This window comes from Mobula birostris, chromosome 1 (assembly GCF_030028105.1).
Source record: "Mobula birostris isolate sMobBir1 chromosome 1, sMobBir1.hap1, whole genome shotgun sequence".
NCBI lineage: Eukaryota > Metazoa > Chordata > Chondrichthyes > Myliobatiformes > Myliobatidae > Mobula > Mobula birostris.
In genome coordinates this window covers 68099139-68123805 of record NC_092370.1, presented here as the reverse complement: position 1 = coordinate 68123805, position 24667 = coordinate 68099139, and the positions used below count along the sequence as shown (strand labels likewise).

General features: G+C 40.5%; 1 protein-coding gene across 1 annotated transcript in view; it reads left to right on the top strand.

Annotated features, from left to right (window-relative positions):
- Window positions 1-24667, top strand: part of LOC140196833 (matrix metalloproteinase-16-like) — a 217899-nt gene that overhangs the window by 86964 nt on the left and 106268 nt on the right. The window lies entirely within an intron of this gene.

Genomic DNA, 24667 nt, shown 5'->3' with positions numbered 1-24667 from the left:
TCTGTTACTCATTTTTATGCACACATTCTTTCTCTCACTCTCCTTTTTCTCCCTCTGTCCCTCTGAATATACCTCTTGCCCATCCTCTGGGTCCCCCCCCCCCTTGTCTTTCTTCCCGGACCTCCTGTCCCATGATCCTCTCGTATCCCCTTTTGCCTATCAACTGTCCAGCTCTTGGCTCCATCCCTCCCCCTCCTGTCTTCTCCTATCATTTTGGATCTCCCCCTCCCCCTCCAACTTTCAAATCCCTTACTCACTCTTCCTTCCAGTTAGTCCTGACGAAGGGTCTCGGCCTGAAACATCGACTGCACCCCTTCCTACAGATGCTGCCTGGCCTGCTGTGTTCACCAGCAACTTTGATGTGTGTTGATAAAATGAACTGAAGTGAGTTCTACTGTGTATACAGAGCAATTATATTCACCAAACAGCAGTGGAAAACAGTGAAAAGCAATGTCCTTAAGGAAAACTAGCTGGAAAAATCTGTTGATTCCTGTGGTGCATAGTTTCCTTTCACAATGTTAACTACAACTGGGTGCCCATCAAGGAGGCCTCTATCATCCAGCAGAAGTGAGGTCACTGAGTAAGCTAGGGTACTGAGCACAATAAAGAATGTTCAAAGGTAGTTGACCAGGAATTGTGTTTAACTAACTTTTAAACATGTAAGCAATAGTGACATAAGCATTGAGTTATATAGATGAGGGTAAGTGAGGAGTAGAGGCATCACTAATGACCGTTAAACCTCAGTCTGAACATAGAGAAGACCAAGGAAATCATGGTGGACTTCAGGAAGGTGCAGATGAACCATCCTTCTCTGTGAGTACAGTTGAGAGGATCATAGGGGTCTCCCTACCATCTACTGAGGACATTTATCAGAAGTGCTTTGTACACAGGGTCCCACCCATCCATCCCACCATCCTCTTTGAACACATTGGACAGGAGACTCTAATGCATAAAAACAGGAACGGTCAGGATGGGAAACAAAATCAGCACGGGCACCTAGTACAGATAATGGCCTACCTTCATTGCCTTCCTACATGAAGTGGTGTCAAAAAGATCACTGCTTTTTAGTTTGACATTGGTCAGCTCAGATGAATAGCATAACACAAGTATATGCAACTGATGCTATTTAAAAAACAGTTCGCTCTAAGCACGGTGTAGTGTCTAACGCCCACACAAGTACATATGACTGATGCTAGTTAGAAACTGTTGCATCTTCCAAGTGTTCATTTTCATTGTAGTGTTCAAGATGATTGTCAGTACATTCAAATTTTTCATAGTTCCTAACATGCTGAAGTATTGAAATCATTTCATTTTCACTCCTGGCTATTTCTTGTATATCCAAGCCTGAATGCTTGAAACCACAGTGGGCAAAACCATTCTGAATTGTCTGATTGCTTATTTCTTGCAAACTACCAGTGACAAAATCACTGTGTTTTGAACACTCACACATGCAACTGAAACTATTTAAAAATAGTTTGCTCTATGCATGGTATAGTGTCTAATAGCCACACAAGTGCACACAACTGACGCTAGTTAGAAATGGTTTGGTCTCCTGTTCCAATTAAATGGCATTGTGTCCCAAATAAACAAAGGGAATCCTGGCTATTTTATTGATTAGTTCTTGTTTTTTTTAAGAGTTGCCCAGATAAACAGTGGCCCTGATTAATCAATGGTGCAATTAACCAGAATCCACTGTATTTAGATTTAGTTCCTAAATTTGCTCATTTCTCACCAACACCTTGTTAAGTTCTCTACCCCTTTTGGAACTATTCTGCCAAGATGCAAGCTCCCTGCACCACAGCCTTACGACCTCAATGACTTCTGTTTTCATTCTTTCCTGGATCTTCTCACAGCCTGAAAAGCACATACAATTATGGAGGAACTCAGCAGGTCACACAGTATCTATTAGAAGAAGCTGAACAGTCAATGTTTCAGACTGACACCTTCAAGACTTCACACAGCAATTCCTTAATCTTTTTACTATAGTTTGTATAAAGTTTGCTTCAGTTAAGTTTATTAAATGAAATATAACACCTTAAAGGCTTCACATACGTCATTCAAATATTTATGTAGCCAGAATCTGACATAACTTCCTGGTAATAACCCATTTGTATTCATAGCAATAGTTAATTATATATATATGTATAAATAAATTGGCAAAACAATTACAAACAACAGGAATTCTGCAGATGCTGGAAATTCAAGCAACACACATAAAAGTTGCTGGTGAACGCAGCAGGCCAGGCAGCATCTCTAGGAAGAGGTGCAGTCGACGTTTCAGGCCGAGACCCTTTGTCAGGACAATTATGTAGTTTCTTTCCTTTCCATTAACATGCGTTTTTCACATTGCTCACTTGAATGATATCCTATGCTGCACTGCCATCAATTTGCTCCTGCATGTATTTCAGATTTGTGCCCTCATCCACTCAAGCAGCAAGAACCTAGCACTTGTTGGGTAAACGCAAGAGCTTTGAGTTCTCCAACACAACAGCCTGACTCTCCTTACTTGCCTAATATGCAACCATGAATCAGAATCTGGTTTACTATTGCTCACTAATGCCATGAAATTTGTTAACTCTGTGGCGGCAGCACAATACTGTACATGATAATATAGGAAAAAATAAATAAGTAAATCAATTCCAAAAGCAGTTCCTGACCACTTACCAGATCTATACCATTGCCAAATCTAAGGAGCATGACTTGTCTCCAGACCAATACTTCTAGCTAACTCCCTCCATTCTTCAAGATTAAAGGTCAGTAATTATGAACAACAAACAATTTCTCAAGATGAAGACACTTTGATGCAAAACTAAATGCAGATGCATGTATAGTTGTGTGAGACTGTGATACTCTGCACAAATGCCCACAGATTGGCATAGTGATTAAACCAGCAACAGCAGTGACATCCCTGCCCCTTTTAGTTGAATTAATTGAACTTCGAGCCTTTATTCAGTTTATATTACTTAAACAATTACCTATTCACAGATTGTCAAATTGGAGTTCTTCACTCACCACCTCAACTGTTTCTTTCAGTTGGTTTCAGTTTCATTCAGATCTGCCACACTCTTCTCGGGTTTTGCTCTTGGTATTGCCCCTTTTCTTTTAGCCATCTTCACTTCAAATGTAAAATAGGCCAGAACATCCCACTACAAGAATTCATGGTCACAGTTGGCTAACTGTTAAACTTTCTAGGTGATCTTGAAATCTATGTGAAAGTACTGCTTCAAGTTCAAGTGTACAAGATAATGAGAGGCATTGATCATGTGGATAGTCAGAGGCTTTTTCCCAGGGCTGAAATGGCTAGCAGAAAAGGGCACAGTTTTAAGGTGCTTGGAAGTAGGTACAGAGGAGATGTCAGGGGTAAGTTTTTTTACGCAGAGAGTGGTGAGTGCGTGGAATGGGCTGCCAGCGGCGGTGGTGGAGGCGGAAACGATATGGTCTTTTAAGAGACTCCTGCAGAGGTACATGGAGCTTAGAAAAATAGAGGGCTATGGGTAACCCTAGGTTGTTCTAAGGTAAGGACATGTTCGGCACAGCTTTGTGGGCCGAAGGGCCTGTATTGTGCTGTAGGTTTCCTATGTTTCCGTGTATTGTCATTCAACCATAGAAGTGTATAGTGCCAAGCAAAACAATGTTCCTCCGGACTAAGGGACACAACACAATACATATAGCTCATAAAGTAATTACCACAAGTAAATTAACAAATAATAAGGTGCATTTATGGCACAAGTTAGAATATAAACAGTGTAACGCTATTGGTGCTTCATACGTGATGAGAAAGGCGATGCCAAGGAGTTCAAGATCTCATAGCCTCAAGATCTCATGTCTCCCATCCTAACAGTTCTTATCCTACTGCTATTGTACCCACACCTGATGTTAGGGGGTCAAAAAAAATCCATTCGCAACACCCCTGATAACACCCCTAGAGCGAGGGGTTTAGATGGGGTGGAATTTGTTAGGTGTGTTCAGGAAGGTTTCCTGACACAATATGTAGACAAGCCTACAAGAGCAGAGTCTGTACTTGATCTGGTATTGGGAAATGAATCTGGTCAGGTGTCAGGTCTCTCAGTGGGAGAGCATTTTGGAGATAGTGATCACAATTCTATCTCTGTTACCATAGCATTGGAGAGGGATAGGAACAGAAAAGCTAGGAAAGTGTTTAAATACAGTAAGGGGAAATATGATGCTATCAGGCAGGATCTTGGAAGCATAAATTAGGAACGGATGTTCTCAGGGAAATGTACGGTAGAAATGTGGCAAATGTTCAGGCGATATTTGCGTGACACCTCCGACTTTGCACTGGCTGCTACCCTCAACCAGGCAGGAAGACCAGTGGCGTTCTTCTCCCGTACTCTTCAAGGCCCTGAACTTCGGCACTCCGTAGTGGAGAAAGAGGCCCAGGCCATAGTGGAAGCTATTAGGCATTGGAGGCACTATTTCACCAGCAAAAGGTTCACCCTGCTAACTGAGACGGAAAGGATGGTAGGGTATAGGAACCGTGATGTACAAAGGCTGTTGAAAATCTAGTCAAGAAGAAAAGAAAAGCTTACAAAAGGTTCAATAAACGAGGTAATGATAGAGATCTTGAAGATTATAAGGCTAGCAGGAAGGAGCTTAAAAATGAAATTAGGAGAGCCAGAAAGGGCCATGAGAAGGCCTTGGTGAGCAGGATTAAGGAAAACTACAAGTATGTGAAAAGCAAGAGGGTAAGATGTAAGAGAATAGGACCAATCAAGTGTGACAGTAGAAAAGTGTGTATGGAACCGGAGGAGGTAGCAGAGATACTTAATGAATACTTTGCATCGGTATTCACTATGGAAAAGGACCTTGGCGATTGTAGGGATGACTTACAGTGGACTGAAAAGCTTGAGCATATCGGCATTTAAGAAAGAGGATGTGCTGGAGCTTTTGGAAAGCATCAAGTTGGATAAGTCACTGGGACTGGGACCAGGCTACTGTGGGAAATGAGGGAGGAGATTGCTGAGCCTCTGGATGACTGGAGGGTTGCAGATGTTGTTCCCTTATTCAGGAAAGGGAGTAGAGATCGCCCAGGAAATTATAGACCAGTGAGTCTTATTTCAGTGCTTGCTAAGTTGATAAAGAAGATCCTGAGAGGCAGGAGTTATGACCATTTAGAGAGACATAATATGATTAGAAATAGTCAGCATGGCTTTGTCGAAGGCAGTTCATGCCTTACGAGCCTGATTGAATTTTCTGAGGGTGTGACTAAACACATTGATGAAGGTAGAGCAGTAGATGTAATGTATATGGATTTCAGCAAGGCATTTGATAAGGTACCCCATGCAAGGCTTATTGAGAAAGTAAGGAGGCATGGGATCCAAGGGGACATTGCTCTATGGATCCAGAACTGGCTTGCCCACAGAAGGCAAAGAGTGGTTGTAGACAGGTCATATTCTGTGTTGAAGTTGGTGACCAGTGGTGTGCCTCAGGGATCTGTTCTGGGATCCCTTCTCTTCGTAACTTTTATAAATGACCTTGATGAGGAAGTGGAGGGATGGGTTAGTAAATTTGCTGATGACACAAAGGTTGGGGGTGTTGTGGATAGTGTGGAGGGCTGTCAGAGGTTACAGTGGGACATCAGTAGGATGCAAAACTAGGCTGAGAAGTGGCAGATGGATTTCAACCCAGATAAGTGTGAGGTTGTTCATTTTGGTAGGTCAAATATGATGGCAGAATATAGTATTAATGGTAAGACTCTTGGCAGTGTGAAGGATCAGAGGGATCTTGGGATCCAAGTCCATAGGACACTCAAAGCAGCTGCACAGGTTGACTCTGTGGTTAAGAAGGCATACAGTGCATTGCCCTTCATCAACTGTGGGATTGTGTTCAAGAGCCAAGAGGTAATGTTACAGCTATATAGGACCCTGATCAGACCCACTTGGAGTACTGTGCTCAGTTCTGGTCACCTCATTACAGGAAGGATATGGAAACTATAGAAAGGATGCAGAGGAGATTTACAAGGATGTTGCCTGGCTTGGCAAGCATGCCTTATGAGAATAGGTTGAATGAACTTGGCCTTTTCTCCTTGGAGCAATGGAGGATAAGAGGTGACCTGATGGAGGTGTATAAGATGATGAGGGGCATTGGTAGTCAGAGGCTTTTTCCCAGGGCTGAAATGGCTAACACAAGAGGACACAGTTTTAAGGTGCTTGGAAGTAGGTACAGAGGAGATGTCAGAGGTAAGTTTTTTTACGCAGAGAGTGGTGAGTGCGGGGAATGGGCTGCCAGCAGCAGTGTTGGAGTCGGATACAATAGGGTCTTTTAAGAGACTCTTGGACAGGTACATAGAGCTTAGAAAAATAGAGGGCTCTGGGTAACCCGAGGTAATTTGTAAAGTAAATACATGTTCGGCACAGCATCGTGGGCCAAATGGCCTGTATTGTGCTGTAGGTTTTCTATGTTTCTATTTCTATATTTATAAATATCTTTGATGGATGGAAGAGAGACCTCGATGATCCTCTCAGCAATCCTCGCAATTCTTTGGAGGGACTTGTGATCAGATGCCTTGCAGACAGTGATGCTGCTGGTCAGGACAGTCTCAATGGTGCTCCTAGAGAAATTGGTCAGACTTGCTCACCTCAATCTCCTCAGGACATGGAAATGCTGCTGTGCTTTCTTGACAAAAGATGTGGTGTTGAGGGTCCAGGTGAGATCGTCTATTATGAGCACTCCCAGAAAGTTGGTGCTCCTGACTCTGTACAGAGAAGCCATTTATACGCAGTGAGTAATGATCACCCTGCGCCATCCTGAAGTCCACAATTATCTCTTGGATATTACCCACATTGAGACTCAAGTTGTTGTGCTCACACCATCCAACCAGCCGCTGTACCTCCTCGCTCTATGCTGTGCTTATAATCCTTTGGTAAACTACCAGGGAGAGCTTCCTTGTACTAGAGAGCTTCAACTGTAATTTGTCTTCTGTAAGGAATTCATTTTCAAAATGTGATTATAAAAATCTGCACCTTGTATTCAAGTTGAAAAATTTTTGTACTAAAACAGATTTAGACATGAGCTTTTTGAGTTATGAGTTATTAGAACTCCTGGAGGATTGGTAACTGAATATTGCTGTATTATAGTGTACATGAAATAATGCATTGTTTCACTCTGTTTGTGGGACTTTGAGCAGGTTATAATGGGCACACAAACAAAGAATCATTTCTATTGCATGTGGAGCAGGGCCGCAGACCTGTGTAGTTAATGATCTTAAGTGGCTGGAATTTTGCTAATGGTGCAGCAAGGTGTTTAAGTTGCTGGCTCTTTTTATTTTCTGTGTGACTTGCACAAATAAGCACATAAGCAAATCTACCTCGAAGGTTTTTAGTTGCCAAAGTCTGAGAAAAAGGACTCCTATGGTGCCCATTATTCACTAAGCTGATTGCTTGAGTACTCCTTGCATGTTTAATGAATCATATTAGCAACTCTATTATTACCTAATTTCTAGGCTAGTTAGTCGGTCTTTTTGGATTCTGAGATAGCAGATCGTGACTTTGAGAAATGCAGTGGGAATTATTACACTGCAGAACAGTAAATGTAATTCGAGCTGAGATTGAAATTTAATTGATTTTATGTGATGATTTTTTTAAAATGCATGATTTGGGATTGTATGTAAGAAGAACATTGTTGAATACACATTAATTATTACACTGAAATGGAAAAAGTGAGTAGTTATTATTTATGAAAACAAGTAGATAGTCTTCCATCTCCATCCTGATGTCTTGGATTTTTTTGCCCTTTCTCGCTAAAACAGCTAATAGCTATCCCTCCAATGCCTGATGTACACAAACCCTGGCATGTAGTTCTACAAGATTTCTGTGCATTACACTTTGGGACTCAGGAAAGAACTTGGAGGCGGCAGGTTAAGTTTATGGTGCTGGCACTCAACAGCCTAAATTCCAGTAGGTGTCTGCCATGTGGGATTTAAACCTGCTTGGAAAATCAAATGCGCTTGTAACAAAAGATAGAGGTGAGCTTTATCGAAGAGACTATGTGATTTTATATTTTGTTGGCATTTGTGAATGAGGTTCTCATAGCCAATTCACTGGTCAGTATCATTGCATTGCTGCCAAAAATGAACAGTAATCTTTTGTTCAATTATAGACCACATCAGTTTGGTTGCTGAAATGCAAAATTCAGAATTGTTCAGGAAGCCACATTGCTGATGGAATTAGTGCCTGCACAGCTGAAGCCTATTGAAATATACACGGAAGGCTGGCATGAAGCAACAAATAATCTGTAGGAGGGACTCAGTGGGTTGAGCAGCATTCTATGCAGGATAATGAATTGTTGAGGTTTCGGGTTGAAACCCTGAAACATTCTGATGCAGGCTTTTGATCTGAAATGTAGATATTTCTTTTCCTTTCACAGATGCTGATGGAAACTGATTTAGTTGCCATTAGACTCTGCATTATGTTTGCATTTTCAAGCATGTAACACATCTGCACCAATAGTGATGGTCTGTGAGCTCTGCCCAAAGCCATAGTACAGTTATAACTATACACGTCCATGCTCTGAGACACTGCACATAGATTCTGGCAGGCATGAAAATGTACCAAACATACTATGTCCATACCACTCAGCTTCCTCCTGTTGGCTACCCTTCAAAGTTCTCATCAGAGTTCGCTGATACAGTACTTAGGTGTGACTTTACTATGTGACATGCCAAAACCTACCCTAGCTTCTAGCCTGCTGTTGGATACAGACCACAAGTGCCTAGCAATTTGCTGATGATACTACATTGATTGGCCTTATCTCAAATAATAATGAGGCAGTCAACAGAGAAGAGACAGTGGTGTCAAGAGAATAATCTCTCCTTCAATGTCGCAAAAACAAAGGAGCTGATGTGGATTACAGGAGGAATGGAGACACGCTAGCTCCAACTGACATCAATATATCTGGGGTTGAGAGGGTGAACAGCTTTAAGTTCCTCAGCATTCACATCACTGAGGATCTCACATAGTCTGTACATACTGGCTGTGTGTTGAAAAAGGAACAATAGCACTTCTTTCACCTCAGACGTTTGAAGAGGCTGCATCGCTGTCTGGTATGGGAACTATACTCCCCCTTTAATTGCTGAAACCAGCAGGGAGTTGTGCGGACAGTCCAGTGCAGCTGTAGTTGTGAACTTCCCACAATTCAGGACACTTACAGGTGTGTCAAAAGGGCCCAAAGGATCATTGGGGACCCGAGTCACCCAACCACAAACTGTTCCAGCTGCTACCATCTGGGAAATATTACCGCAGCGTAAAAGCCGGGACCAACAGGCTCTGGGACAGCTTCTTCCACCAGGCCATCAGACTGATTAATTCATGCTGATACAATTGTATTTCTATGTTATATTGCCTGTCCTGTTGTATTTATTATAAATTACTATAAATTGCACATTGCACATTTAGACGGAGACATAACGCAAAGATTTTTACTCCTCATGTCTATGAAGGATATAAGTAATAAAGTCAATTCAATTCAATGTGAAGAAGTTGCTGCTGTACCTATCTATATGCCAATGAAGTTACTGCAAGCAATATTTTCATTGTACCTGTACCTCGCCATACATATGCAGGTGACAATAAACTTGACTTAATCTAACCTCTAAATTATGTACAGTGTCACTATACGAGCTGGTGGGTGCAAATGTTACGCTGAGTAAGAAAGTGTCTGTGTCTTCATGCTCTTGCACTTCTCCAGAGCCAGTTGGCTGTTTGTGATTTTCTGAATACTCTATGGTGGAATTGTGGAGAGAGAGAAGAAGCAGGTAAGAGATTCATGCTTACTCATCCGCAGTTTGTAACTCAGAAAGGGTTGTGGAATGAGGAGAAAGTGGTACATGAGAAGGAGGTGGGCTTTGAAGATATTGTTGTATTTCAAGATTTCAGTCCCACAAAGTTATTTCCATTATTCATAGTTATCCGGGTTAGTTTCCACTGCAGAATAGTTGTTAACTTCTGCTGTCACCGCAGTGACCCTTACTATTAAAGAATGGAAGCTGGCACTAAACAATGTAAATTGGCTTTCAATGGCATAATATTTGGATGTTTGCTGAGGATAGACAGTGGAAGGCAAGGTTAGCTTTATCTAAATACAGTTCATGTGATAATTAAACAGTGAAGACAGAGCTGATATGCTGCCTGTCTATGAAGCAAAGAGTAATTGTTAATTGCACTTCATGCTCTCTATATCTATTCTGCTGAGCTAACAAATTTAGAAAGTCTTAAAGTATCTTAGTTCTTAACTAGTGTGAGACCCAGGAGTAATACTAATCGACATAATACTCACAAAATGCTGGAGGATCTTAGCAGTCAGGCAGCATCTATGGAGGGAAATGAACACTTGACGTTTTGGGCCAAGACCCTTTATCAGGAATCTAATAGGAAAGACGTTATCTTCCTCTGTTCCCAGCTTCCTTCCCTTTAATCCATGGTTCACTGTTCTCTCCTTTCAGATTCTTTCTTTTCCAGCCCTCTAGCTCTTCCACATTCTCTTCCCAGCTTCTCACTTCATCCTCCTTCCCCCACCCACCCATCTTCCCCCTCACCTCGTCTCACCTATCACAATCCAGCATGTACTCCCGATCTCTCCCCACCCCCGCCCACCTTCCTATTCTGACTTCTGCTCCCTTCCTTTTGACAAAGGCACAAAACGTCAACTGCTTACTCCCCTCTGTAGATGCTGCCTGACCCGTTAAGTTTCTCCAGCAGTTTGTGTGTCGTCTTCAATGAAGAGAGATACTGTGGGGGGAAAAAAAAGTTATCTCTCTATATCATCAGAAAGAAGAGATTCAGAAGATGTTGCAAAACCATATGTATAAGTTAGCCAAAGCAAAGCACACAAAGGAAAGCCTTGTCATGAAAACACGTGTAAATGGCGAAACAAATGTGAGTGCTTTGAAAGAAAAGTGATAAATATTATTGTGTAGGATTGAAAATGTTTTCCATAAATTGCATCCTAGAGACAACAGAGTCACTTAAATGGCCTAAATGCGTCAGAATCATACAATTGTAATTATACAGAATCTATTTAGAAAACCACAGATTTCTGTTTCACAGTATGTTTACCCATTTTGGAGAAGGAATGAAGGAACTTGATGAAGGTATAATCTGTCTGAATACAAGCAGAATAAAGAATTAACTCTTCATAATTATTCTCAATTAATATGTATTTTAGATGATAATAATAATAACATCAATATGATTAACAATACTAGCCACACCTACTTCATATGAAATATTACCATCCAACAATCACACTCAGTTTATCAGTAGATTTAAACTGTAGTAAAGGAATAAGAAAAGTAAACTAAAAGTAAATTCAGTTTATCTAAAGTGAACTACATGATTTGCTGGACATCTCACATAAAGTTGAAAGTGCTAGAAATATTCAGCTAGAATATAGGGAAAGAGATTTAACATTTCAGGTTAACAATCTTTCATCAGAAAGATCTAATGATTGACTTGAAGTATTAACTCTGCTTTAATAAAGTTACCTAAACTCAGTTTGAGGCTTTCCACTAATTATTTACATTGAATGAAGTAAGAACAGGGTTCAGCTGTAAGATACAGTTTGGTGATCTTACAACTTCATTCAGAAGGAAAATCTACACTAGTTTTAAGACCTATTCTTTTGATGCAGGATCTTGGAAATGTTAACTATTTCTCTTTTCACAGATTTTCTCTGATCTTCTGCATGTTCTGGTACTTTCTATTTTAATTTCATACTTCTAGCCTCTTCTGTTTTTTTCATTTTTAGTTACTCTTTCTAAGAGTATGGAGATGGGCATGTGAATGGCTTGTTTAAGTTACTGATTGAATAATTTTGAAATAGCTTTTAAAATCAATTAATATTTGTTTGGGCACATTTCATATTAGCTTTGAAAAAAATAGCATTGCTTATCTTTGAGAGCAGAAATATGTTTTGTTTTTCAGTCTATGGCAGGGTCTTATACAGTTCAATGATCTTAAAATTAGACAATGTTAACTTAAAGAGTTTTTAAGACAGGAATAGATCATTCAACCTAGTTGATCTTTGCCAGTACATTTGATATAACCAATTTACTGTCATCTTACTTCACAAAGGTGCTTCATTTAATTTGCAATTCACATTACGACATAAAGCTATGCTCAAACATCTGTCTTCCAGCTTATCATATAGCTCACCATTTCCCACGGGAAGTCAAAACTGAGCCCAGCAATCTCTCTTTACGCGGTTTTACTGCCTGATGTTTAAACATTTTATTTGGGGATTACTATAGCAATTTCACAGAGTTTATCTCAGTTGCACTGGAGAATCAATGCAGAGGATTATTCTTTGATTGCATGAAGATTATAGTTTTTCTACAGTGTAGAAAAGAATAGAGACAAGTAAAATTGATTTTTAAGCAATATAACATATGCAGTTTACAGAGTTTTTCAGAGATGAATTGACTTTTATTATTAAATTGCTTTGGGACTTGGTCCCCTTTCAATAGCTCCAATTCTGAAGTAACTGAATTCCGAACTGCCAATGCCAGGGCCAGGCCCAGGTCCAGGCCCAATGCAAACTGAAAGAACATCTGATATTCCACTTGAGTAGTCTACAATCTAATAAAAGTTAAAAGTAAATTTATTATCTAAGTACATATACATTACAATATACAACCATGAGATTCATTTTCTTGTGGGCATTCACAATAAATACAAAGAAACACAATAGTATTAAGGCTGCTGTAGCTCCTTCCTGGGGTGCAGTGAGAAGAGAGCATGGCTTTGATCGTGGATGCAGCTTTCCTGCAACAGCACTCTTTGTAAATATGCTCAATGGAGGAACTGTGATGGACTGGCCTGTATCCATTGCTTTTTGTAGGTTTTCTGTTCAAGGACATTTGTGTTACCATACCAGGCCATGATGCATCTAGTCAGTATACTCTCTGCTGTGCATTAATACAGGTTTGTCAGAGTTTTACATGAAAAGTTGAAGCTGCGCAAATGCCTAAGAAAATAGAGGGGTCTGTGTGCCTTCTTTGTAATGGCAGTCATATACTGGACCCAAGGCAGGTCCTCTGAAATGATAACTCCGAGGAATTTAAAGTTTTTGACCTTCTCCACCTCTGATCCCCTGATGAGGACTGGCTCAAGGACCTCTGGTTTCCTCCTCCTGAAATCAATAATCAGCTCCTTGGTCATGCTAGCATTGTGTTGGAGGGTATTGTTGTGGCACCATCCAGCTAGATTTTCAATCTCCCTTCTATACGCTGCTTGCAGTAGGATTTGGACCAACTGGAAAAATGGGCTGAAAAATGGTAGAGGGAATTTAATGCAGACAGGTGTGAGGTTTGTACTGTGGCGGGACCAAGCAGGGTAGGCCTTACACACTGAACGTTCAGTGGAACAAAGCGACCTGGGAATACAGGTCCATAATTCATTGAAAATGGCTTTACAGATACATAGCATCATGAAAAGGCACATTGGCCTTCAGAGATCAATATATTGTTTACAGGAGATGGGATGTTATGTTGAAGTCACCTGCCTAGAAGAAGGATATAAAAAAGGCTGAAAGAGTACTGAGAAAATTTACAACAATTTTGCTGAGACTGGAGGACTGGAGCTGAATGTTAGAAGTTTATTTATTAGAACGTAGAAGATTGAGGGGAGATTTGATTGAGATATACAAAATTATGAGGTGTATAGACAGGGTAAATGTAAGCAAGCTGTTCCTGTTGAGCTTGGTTGAGATGACAATTGAGGTCATGGGTTAAAGGTAAAATGCTTAAGGGAAAATTTCTTCACTCAGAAGACGGTGAGAGTGTGGAATGAGCTGCCAGTGCAAGTGATGGCTGCAATCTGAATTTCAATGTTTAAGAGAAGTTTGGGTATGTACATGGATAGGAAAAGTATGGACGACTGTGGTCTGGATGCAGAGCATTGGGACTAGGTTGAATTGGTTCTGTATGGACTAGATGGACTAAAAGGCCTGGTTCTGTACTGTAGTTTTCAAAAAAAAGCAATAAATATCAAGAACATGCGATGAAGATTCCTTGAAAGTGAGCAAGTAGGTTGTGGGAACAGTTCAGTGATGGGGCAGGTGAAGATGAGTGAAGTAATCTCACTGGTTCATGAGCCTGATTGTTGAGGGTAATAACTGTTCCTGAAACTGCTGGTGTAAATCCTGAGGCTTCTGTCCCTTCTTCATGATGGCAGCAATGAGAAGAGAGCATGACCTGGGTGGTGGCAGTCTTTGATGATGCGTGCTGCTTTCCTGGGCCAGCACTCCATGGAGATGTTTTCATTGGTGGGAAGCGCTTTACCAAGATGGACTGGGCCACATCTACTACTTTTTGTAGGATTTTCCACTCAACTGTTGCTGAGCCACAAACATCTGTTTATTGGCAGTAGTATTGGTTTATGAATGTCAAATGCACCAAGGTACAGTGAAAAGCATGTCTTGCCAACTGTTTATAGAGATTAAAGCGTTACACAGAGCTGAAATAAAGTAAAATAAATTGTAAAGGAATGAAAGCTACTGAAAGAATGCAGTGCATGTAGAGTGCAAGTTCATAACCAGGTAGACTGTAAGGACAAGAGTCCATCTTATCGGTCAAGAGGTCCCTTTAAGAGTCTGATAACTATGAGATAGAAGCTGTCCTTGAAATTTCTTCAGTCTCCTGAGGAAGTAAAGGCACTGAGAGTGCCAGAATAGTCATGTTGCGCACCAGAAGGAATTGATTAAGAAGCAGACCCCCCCCCCCCCCCCTTTCTGCCTCTAACTTTGCCATCCAGTGAACTGAGAAGCCCTCAGGTTGAAAGGTGCAATCAGGCATAGTGCCACAAGCCACATTTCAGTGAAGTATAGCACTCAACAGCTCCTTAGTTTAAAAGTGTGTACTGTTGGATTTTGGAGGAAAGCATGGATTAATCATTGCAAATTTTATGGAAGAAAAAATATAATAAATATTTTAAAAATCATGGAAAGTCACAAGTATGGTTTGGACAAGAGAGGTATTTTTTAGTTTGCTGTTCTATTCCAGGTTCATTTTCTCTGGCCTTTCTTTTACATTTATTACTCTGAATTGTGTCCTCACTGCTATTTCATTTCCTCATTTTTCCCCACCTGGTTTAACCCTGCCTCTGAACATGTAATTTCAGAGAGATGACATTGATGTATGTCAGAAAACCAGAACGTTAGAGACAACACCATTGCTTGTCATGTTTTCCCAGGGCCAAAATGTCTAAAGCTAGGGAGCATGCGTTTAAAGTGAGGGCGGGAGGGGAGTGTGAGTTCAAAGGAGATGTACATGGCAAGTTTTTTTACACCGAGGTTAGTGGGTACCTGAAATATGCTGCCAAGGGTGATCGTTCAGGCAAGTATGATAGAGGTGTATAAGAGGCTCTTAGGCAGGTACACAAATGTGCAGAAAATCCAGGGATATGGACATTGTGTGATCAGAAGGGATTAGTTTAGTTAGAAATTGAATTACTCGGTAAATTAATTTAGCATAACATCATGGGCTGAAGGGCTTTTTCTTCTGCTGTGCTATGTTCTATGTTTTATATATCATATTATGGAACTGAACAGGGACAGACTGTATAGGCTGTTCTATGATGACAATGAGTGAGGTTAGTCATTCACTGAGTTAATAGCTTTAAAAGGCTGTTTCAGCTGAGTGACTTGTTGCTGCAGCTGACTGACAAATGCTGCCAGCTGGCATCCTGGTTATTGTAAAGAAGATCCAGTCTCTTTGAGGACTGATTTAACTTGCATCTGGTTGATAGGTTGCAGCCAGATCCTAGTTGCCCCAAGTCAGCCTGCAAACATTGGGCTGCTGGAATATCAGGCAGTTCAGTCAGGCTTCGGACCAAATGATCTGTCCTGAGCCCAGCACATAAATATCATCCCAAAGAAGGCACAACAGCACCTCTACTTCCTCAGAAGTTTGTGTAGATTTGATATGTCACCACGAACGTTGACAGACTTCTGTAGATGTATATTTGAGAGTTTCCTAACTGGTTGCATCATGGCCTGGTATGGAAATACCAATGGCCAGGATTCAGAAAATGGCAGATATAGCCAAGTTCGTCATATGCAAATCCCTTTCCACCACTGAGTACAAATACAATACATTGAGTGCTGCCACAAGAAAGCAGCCTCCATCATCAAAGATGCCCACCATCCAGGCCATACCCTCTTCTCACTACTGCCATCCAGCAAAAGCTACAGAGCCCTTAGGTTCAGGAACAGTTATTACACCACAACCATCAGGCTCCTGAACCAGTGAGGATAACTTCATTCGCCACTACTCTGAACTGATTCTGTGACCGGCACGCTCACTTTTACAACTTATGTTCTCAGTATTCCTTTTTCTCCTATAAAAAGCTCTTCAGTCCATGAATCCTAATGAAGGGTTTCAGCCCAAAACGTCGACTCTTTACTCTTTTCCATAGCTGCTGCCTAGCCTGCTGAGTTCCTCCAGCATTTTCTGTGTATTGGTTACTTTTTCTTTGCACGGTTTGTCTTTTTTTGCATATCGATTGTTTTTTAGTCTTTGATTATGTGTAGTGTTTTTTTTAGAAAATTCTATTGCATTTCTGTTTTCCTGTAAATGCCTGCAAAAAAGTAAATCTCAAGGTAGTTTATGGTAACATATGCATGCTTTGACAATAAATTTACTTTAAACATTGAACTTTGAAATGGAGGTGATGTTGCAACTTGTGCGATTGTAATCATCCAGATGCTCCAGTACAATTGCAAGTTCAGTTTATTGTCATTCAACCACATACATGTATACCACTAAACATAACAACGTTCCTCCGGACTAAGGTGCACAACACAGTACATGTAACTCACACACATAGCACATAAAGTAATACAACCATGCCTTAAATTAACAAATAATGAGGTGCATTTCCAACATAAGTTAAAAAGCAAACAGTATAACTCTTCATTCATGATAAGACCTGTGTGGTGTCAGTAGTGTTACGGTCTGGAGGAAGAAGCTGTTTTCCATCCTAACAGTTCTGGTCTTAATTCGATGATACCTCCTGCCTGATGGTAGGGGGTCAAAAAGATTGTTGAAGAGATGGAAGGGATCATTAACAGTGCTAAGGGCCCTGCGTACACAGCTCTCCTGATAAATATCTCTGATGGGTGGAAGAGAGACCTCCATGGTCTGCTCAGTGGACTTCGCAGTCCCTTGCCTTGCAATTCCTGTACCAGCTGGTCAGGTCTTGTAATAATTTGTTAGAATGGCAGTGGGGGGAGTCTTGCTCGCCTCAACCTCCTGAGGAAGTAGAGACGCTGCTGTGCTTTCCTAACCAAAGAGGTGGTGTTGAAGGACAAGGTGAAACTGTCCATTATGTGCACTCCCAGAAACCAGATGCTCCTAACTCTCTCCACAAAGAGCCATGTATGCAGTGAAGAGAGGTCAGCCTACACCTTCTTAAAGTCCACAATCATCTCTTTGGTCTTGTCCACGATGAGACTCAAGTTGTTGCTCTCGCACTATTCTACCAGCCACTCTCCCTCCTCTTTGTAAGCCCCCTTCGTCGTCATTGTTGATGAGATCAACCTCTATTGTGTCATCGGTGAACTTGATGATTTGGTTCAAAATGGATCTAGCAGTGTAGTCACTGTCAACAGTGTGAACAGCAGTGGGCAGCTCTGCAGAGTGCCAATGCTCAGTGTGATACAGCAAGAAATGTCTCTGTTTATTAAGTTCAAATTAATAAAACAAAGGAAGAGAATTCCCTTTTTGTTGTTTTAGTTGGGCCTCCATAAAGAACATTTTTAAAAAGAACAATTGTCTTAGAGGTGAAAAAATAATTACAGCATGACTTTTAACAATAGATTGTATAAATACTGAAAAAAAATTAACACATGAACAAAGTTAACAAATAAGTCCAATTAGTGAAGCAGGTAGTAAATGTTGTGGTTCTCACCCAACAGAAAACCCCTTTCTGTTTTCAGTAGTCACATGATGGAGCTGGTTTTCACTCTGGCCCAAAAAGTCAAAACTGGTGGCAGATGGCTGTGCAACACATGTTGTTTAAACATGACATCAACGTTATCTGCCTAATGTTTAAAGCCCAAAATTACAACCCAGGAAAACAAGAAATAAGTCAAATTCAAGCAAATTTGGGGCCAGTTCTGCAACATGAAGCAGCAAAAAAAGGATAAAGGAAATGAAATGCTATTCCGTTAACAAGGAATTATCAGGTACAATGTTCACAAAATGATCAATGTTCAAAAAATATATACCTTGACTTTCATTTTAGAGATCTACATTTAGTCCCGGTTTGTAAAAAAAATGCTTTTCCTCATTCTCCCCCACACTCTCCACACAAAAACACACACACACACCTCAGGAGAAGCAGTATGCAAGCTTTTTATAATTTATTCGCCAAAGCTTACCGTCATGCAGCTTGCTGTCACTCCAACCAAAATGATTATGAAGGCAATGGGCTGCAATTTTCTGATTGTTAAAATCACACCTTTTGTTTTTTTTTAATCCCGATAACATGCCTGTCCCAGAATGCAAAGTCAGTTCCGGTGGACTGGGCAGATGAGATCTATAGTGAGATCCAATGGACAGGAAGACAGTTCATTTATATGGCTTTGATACCCTTTTGTATTGAAGACAGTAGATTAAAGCCCAAGGCCATGAGGCAGAACATCACCAGCATTAAACTGAATTAAAATTGTGGTACGGTGTAGCAATCAGGTGATGTTAAATTGAGTTTAAAAAGCTTGTAGACGTTAGGGATTTCAAAGCAACTGAAACTGATGGAGTGAGATTGTACACTTGATTAATACTTCAGCAGATTCTATTTTCTGTTCATTTACCACTCAACAATACTTTCCTCAGTACTAGAAGATGAATACTCCCTGGACACAGCATAATTGAATTGAGACTAGGTGTTATTTCCAGAAACACTCACGTGGAATTGCATCTAGCTATGGGATCTGTGTATACTGACAATGTAAAGTGACAGTGAGAGTGGCAAGAGATAGCAGCATTGAGTTATCAAGGAACTGTTATTTTCACCAAGTTTACTAGTGTCATTGATGAATTAGGATAGGATAGCAAGCTATCTTGGGAACCTAATTTTAAAAGATTAGCTCATAAACCATGCATTTCATACATTGTCTGAATTGATATGTTCTTTAGAGTGAATATTGTCAACATTAAAGCAAAAGACAGTATAATTTCATTATTTTTGTATTTTCACACTGTTTGAACACTCAAGTTGGTGCAGTCTTTCATTGATTCTATTTCATTATTATCCTATTATAGATTTATTGTGTATACCTGTAAGAAAATGAATTTCAGGGTTGTATATGCTGACATGTACGTACTTTGATAATAAATTGACTTTGAACCTTGAACTTTAATAAGTACCTAAAAGGGTACAGAATGTGAGCATAAAATTGCTGCAGCTCCAGGTGGTGATTGAGCCAGATGTTAAACAGTGTTGAGTAACAACCACAAATTCTTAAGGCCAGTGATGTTGTGGGGATGGAACTGGACTCTCTCACAGTGGTGTCTGAAAAGATGATGCTGTCTAAGTTGCATGCCATCTTGGTCAATGTCTCCCATCCACTACATAATGTACTGGTTGGGCACAGGAGTACATTCAGCCAGAGACTCATTCCACCGAGATGCAGCACAGAGCATCATAGGAAGTCATTCCTGCCTGTGGCCATCAAACTTTACAACTCCTCCCTTGGAGGGTCAGACACCCTGAGCCAACAGGCTGGTCCTGGACTTATTTCATAATTTACTGGCATAATTTACATATTACTATTTAACTATTTATTACTATTTTTCTATTACTATTTATTATTTCTATGACTTTACTATTTACTAATAGTAATATTACTATTACTATTTCTATTACTATTTATTATTTATGGTGCAACTGTAACGAAAACTAATTTCTCCCGGGATCAATAAAGTATGACTATGACTATGACTATGACAAATTAACACTGCGGTTGTCTGCTTGATGAGGAGGTAAGACACTCCAGTAGATTGTGTCAGAAACAATTGACAGAAAATGAGACTTCACTTAAAGCCACTCTGATATGGATCCTTTTCAGAATGGCAGGCAGTGACTAGTGGGGTACCGCAAGGCTCGGTGCTGGGACCGCAGCTATTTACAATATTCATTAATGATTTAGATGAAGGGATTAAAAGTAACATTAGCAAATTTGCAGATGACACAAGGCTGGGTGACAGTGTGAAATGTGAGGAGGATGTTATGAGAATGCAGAGTGACTTGGACAGGTTGGGTGAGTGGGCAGATGCATGGCAGTTGCAGTTTAATGTGGATAAATGTGAGATTATCCACTTTGGTGGCAAGAACAGGAAGGCAGATTACTATCTGAATGGTGTCAAGTTAGGAAAAGGGGAAGTACAATGAGATCTGGGTGTCCTAAAGTCTCTGAAGGTAAGCATGCAGGTACAGCAGGCAGTGTAGAAAGCTAATGGCATGTTGGTCTTCATAACAAGGGGAGTTGAGTATAGGAGCAAAGAGGTCCTTCTGCAGTTGTACAAGACCCTGGTGAGACCCCACCTGGAGTATTATGTACAGTTTAAGCCTCCAAATTTGAGGAAGGACATTCTTGCTATGGTGGGAGTGCAGTGTAGTTTCACTGGGTTAATTCTCAGGATGGTGGGAATGTCATATGTTGAAAGGTTTGAGTGACTGGGCTCTTATACACTGGAGTTTAGAAGGATCAGAGGGGATCTGATTGAAACATATAAGATTATTAAGGGATTGGACACGCTGGAGGCAGGAACCATGTTCCTGATGTTGGGGGAGTCCAGAACCAGAGGCCACAGTTTGAGAATAAGGAGTAGACCATTTAGAATGGAGTTGAGGAAAAACTTTTTCACACAGAGGGTTGTGGATCTATGGAATGCTCTGCCTCAGAAGACAGTGGAGGCCAATTCTCTGGATTCTTTCAAGAAAGCGTTAGATAGAGCTCTTAAAGACAGTGGAGTCAAGGGATATGGGGAGAAGGCAGGAACAAGGTACTGATTGTGGATGATCAGCCATGATCACAGTGAATGGTGGTGCTGGCTCGAAGGGCCGAATGGCCTACTCCTGCACCTATTGTCTATTGTCTATAAACTGGGGGGTAGGGGGAAGGGTACAGTGTATCAAAATTAGCAAGTACAACTGCCTATGTAGTAGTAAACCATGAAAAAGGCCAGCCTTGAAAAAGACGGACTGGCTGAAAAAAAATCAAGCTAGATTGAAAGAAGGTCTTCAGTGCTGTGGCGTCACATCTGCACCACGAAAGGTATGATGATGTGATCAGCCACTCAGCATATCAGCTGAATCTTTCATCAGTCTGATCTTGCAAACTAAGGTTCCCATTGTATCTGCTGTCTCATTCCTCTGCGATAACACTACTAAACTTGTGGACCATCTCCAAGTTTGCCAATGTCACAAAACGTGGATCTGCTGTGAATTGCAAAGAGGATATTAATACGCTTCAGACTATGGAGGAGTTGATGGAATGAGTGGATATAAAGTGCATTTAATTAAATTCTAAGAATTGTAAATTATTTAAAGGGCTTTACGAACAGGGAGATTTGGTGGTATTTGTAAAGAGTTCATTGAAATTAACAGGGCAAGATGAGAAAGGAATCAGAAAAACTTACAGGATCTTTGGCTTTATAAGTAATACAGGACAAGAACAGGAATGATAGATGTACATGAAAGGCAAACCAGGTCATCATATTAAGTCCAGTTCTGATCTGATATATTAAGAAAGATATAAAGGTTTTCTATAGGGTGCAGTTGAGTTCTGCTAAACTACTTCCAGGGATGAGGGAATTTAGCTACACATCTGGATGGACTACAGAAGCTGCTGATGCTCTTCTTGGAATAAAAGAGGTTGCAAAGGAATTGATGGAGGATTTTATAATCATGGAGGCTCTTGGAAGTGTAGATAAGAGAAACTGTTTAAATTAGTGAAAGAGTCAAGAAGGAACATAGCATGAAGGTGATTAGCAAAGAAATCAAAGATTAACACTAAATATTAGCTTTATTAGTCACATGAAACATGCAGTGAAATGCATCTTTTGCATCAAATCACATCTGAGAGGATTGTATTGGACAGTCCACAAGTTGCAGTCGTGGATAAGGACCATTCAGAAATCTGATGGTGGAGAGGAAAACGCTGTTCCCAAATCATTGAACGTGGTTCTTCAATATCCTCTACCTCCTACCTCATGGTAGTAATGAGAAGAGAAGATGGTGAGGGTCTTCAGTGATGGATGCCACCTTCTTGAGGCATTGCCTCTTTAACCTACCGAATGTTGAAAGGACTAGATAGCGTGGATGTGGAGAGGATGTTTCCTGTGGTGGGGGTATCCAGAACTAGAGGGCACTGCCTCAAAATTGAGGGGAAACCCTTTAGAATAGAGGTAAGAAAGATTTTTTTTTACCCAAGAGTAGTAAATCTAGAGAATGCTCTGCCGCAGACTGTAGTGGAGGCCAAGTATGTGAGTATATTTAAGGTGGAAGTTGATCACTTCCTGATCGGTGAGGGTATCAAAGGATATGGTGAGAAGACAGGTGTATGGGGTTGAGTGGGATCCGGGATCAGCCATGGTGGAATTGTGGAGCAGACTAGATGAGCTGAATGACCTAATTCTACTCCTATGTCTTATGTTCTTATAGTCAAAGATGTCCTCAGGTCTGGAAGGTCATGTCTGTGATGGAGCTAGCTTCTCTACAGCTTCTTGCAATCCTGTAGATTGGAGTTTACATACCTGGCTCTGATACAGCCAGTCAGAATGTTCTCCAACATGCAGTGCCTATAAAAAATACTCTCTGCCCCCCCAACCCTGGAAGTTTTCATGTTGGATTGTTTAACGACATTGAATCACAGTGGATTTAATTTGGCTTTTTTTTTTTGACACTCATCAACAGAAAAAGACTCTTCTGTGTCAAAGTGAAAACCGATCTCTACAAAGTGATCTAAATTAATTTCAAGTATAAAACACAAAATGATTGATTGTATAAATATTCACTCTCTTTAATATGACACACCAAATCATCACTGGTGCTGCCAATTGGTTTTAGAAGTCACATAATTAATTAAATGGGAATCACCTGTGTGTAGTCAAAGTGTTTCAATTGATTGTAGCAAAAATACACCTGTATCTGGAAGGGCCAACTGCTGGTGAGTCAGTATCCTGGTAAAAACTATACCATGAAGACAAAAAGGTTATTGAAAAGCACAGGTCAGGAGGTGGATACAGGAAAATTTTCAAGGTAAGAAATATCCATTGGAATACAGTTAAGTCAATCATCAAGAAATGGAAAGAATATGGCATAACTGTAAATCTACCTAGAGCAGGCTGTCCTCAGAAACTGAGCAACTGCAAGAAGGGGACTAGTGAGGGAGGCCACCAAGAGAACTATGACAACTCAAGAGGAGTTACAAGCTTCAGTAGTGGAAATGGGAGACATTGCACGTACATGGGTGCTTCACCAGTCACAGCTTAATGGGAGAGTGGCAAAGAGAAAGCCACATTTAAAAAAAAACTCACATGAAATCGCAGGTAGAGTTTGCCAGAAGGCACGTGGGAGACTCTGAAGTCAGCTGGAAGAAGGTTCTACAGTCTGATGAAACCACAATTGAGTTTTTTGGCCATCAGATTAAAGCTATGTTTGATGTAAGCCAAACACTGCATCTCATCAAAATCACACAATCCTTACTATGAAGCATGGTGGTGGCTGCATCGTACTGTGGAGATGCTTTACTGCAGCAGGCCCTAGAAGGGTTGTGAAGGTAGAGGGTAAAATTAATGCAGCAAAATACAAGGAAATCCTCGAGGGAAACCCAATGCATCTGCAAGAGAATTGCAATGTGGGAGAAGATTTGTTTTCCAGCAAGACAATGGCCCCAAGCATAAAGGCAAAATTACATCGGAATGGCTTTAAAACAGCAAAGTTAATGTCCTGGAGTGGCCAATTCAGAGTCTAGACCTCAATCCAATTGAGAATTTGTGGCTGGACTTGAAAAGGGCTGTTCACTCACAATCCCCATGCAATCTGACAGAGCCTGAGCAGTTTTGAAAGTAAGACTGTGGAAAAATTGCAGTGTCCAGATGTGCAAAGCTGATAGGGATCTATTCACACAGACTCAAGGCTATAATTGCTGCCAAAGGTTCATCTACTAAATACTAACTTGAAGAGGGTGAGTAATTATGCAATCAATTATTTTGTGTTTAATAATTGTAATAAATTTAGACTAATTTATAGAAATTAATTTTCACTTTGACATGAATTAAATCCACTGTGATTCAATGTCATAAAACAATAAAACATGAAAACTTCCAAGGGGGATGAATACTTTTTATAGGCATTGTACATCCATAGCAGGAGTTCTCAGCCTGAGGCCAAGATGGGAAAAATTTATATCTTTATTTTCACTAACCTCTAACTGAAATTTAGTATGTACTTGAATAATGAATGTGGGCAACAAGCCACAGTAGTATTAGCAGTACCTGTGAATTTATATTTTTTTATACTTTGATAATTGTATTTCAATGTAACTGGTTTATTTTGTAATCCTATGCATTTTATTCTGTATAGAAACCATAGAAAAACTACAGCACAGAAACAGGCCTTTTGGCCCTTCTTGGCTGTGCCGAACC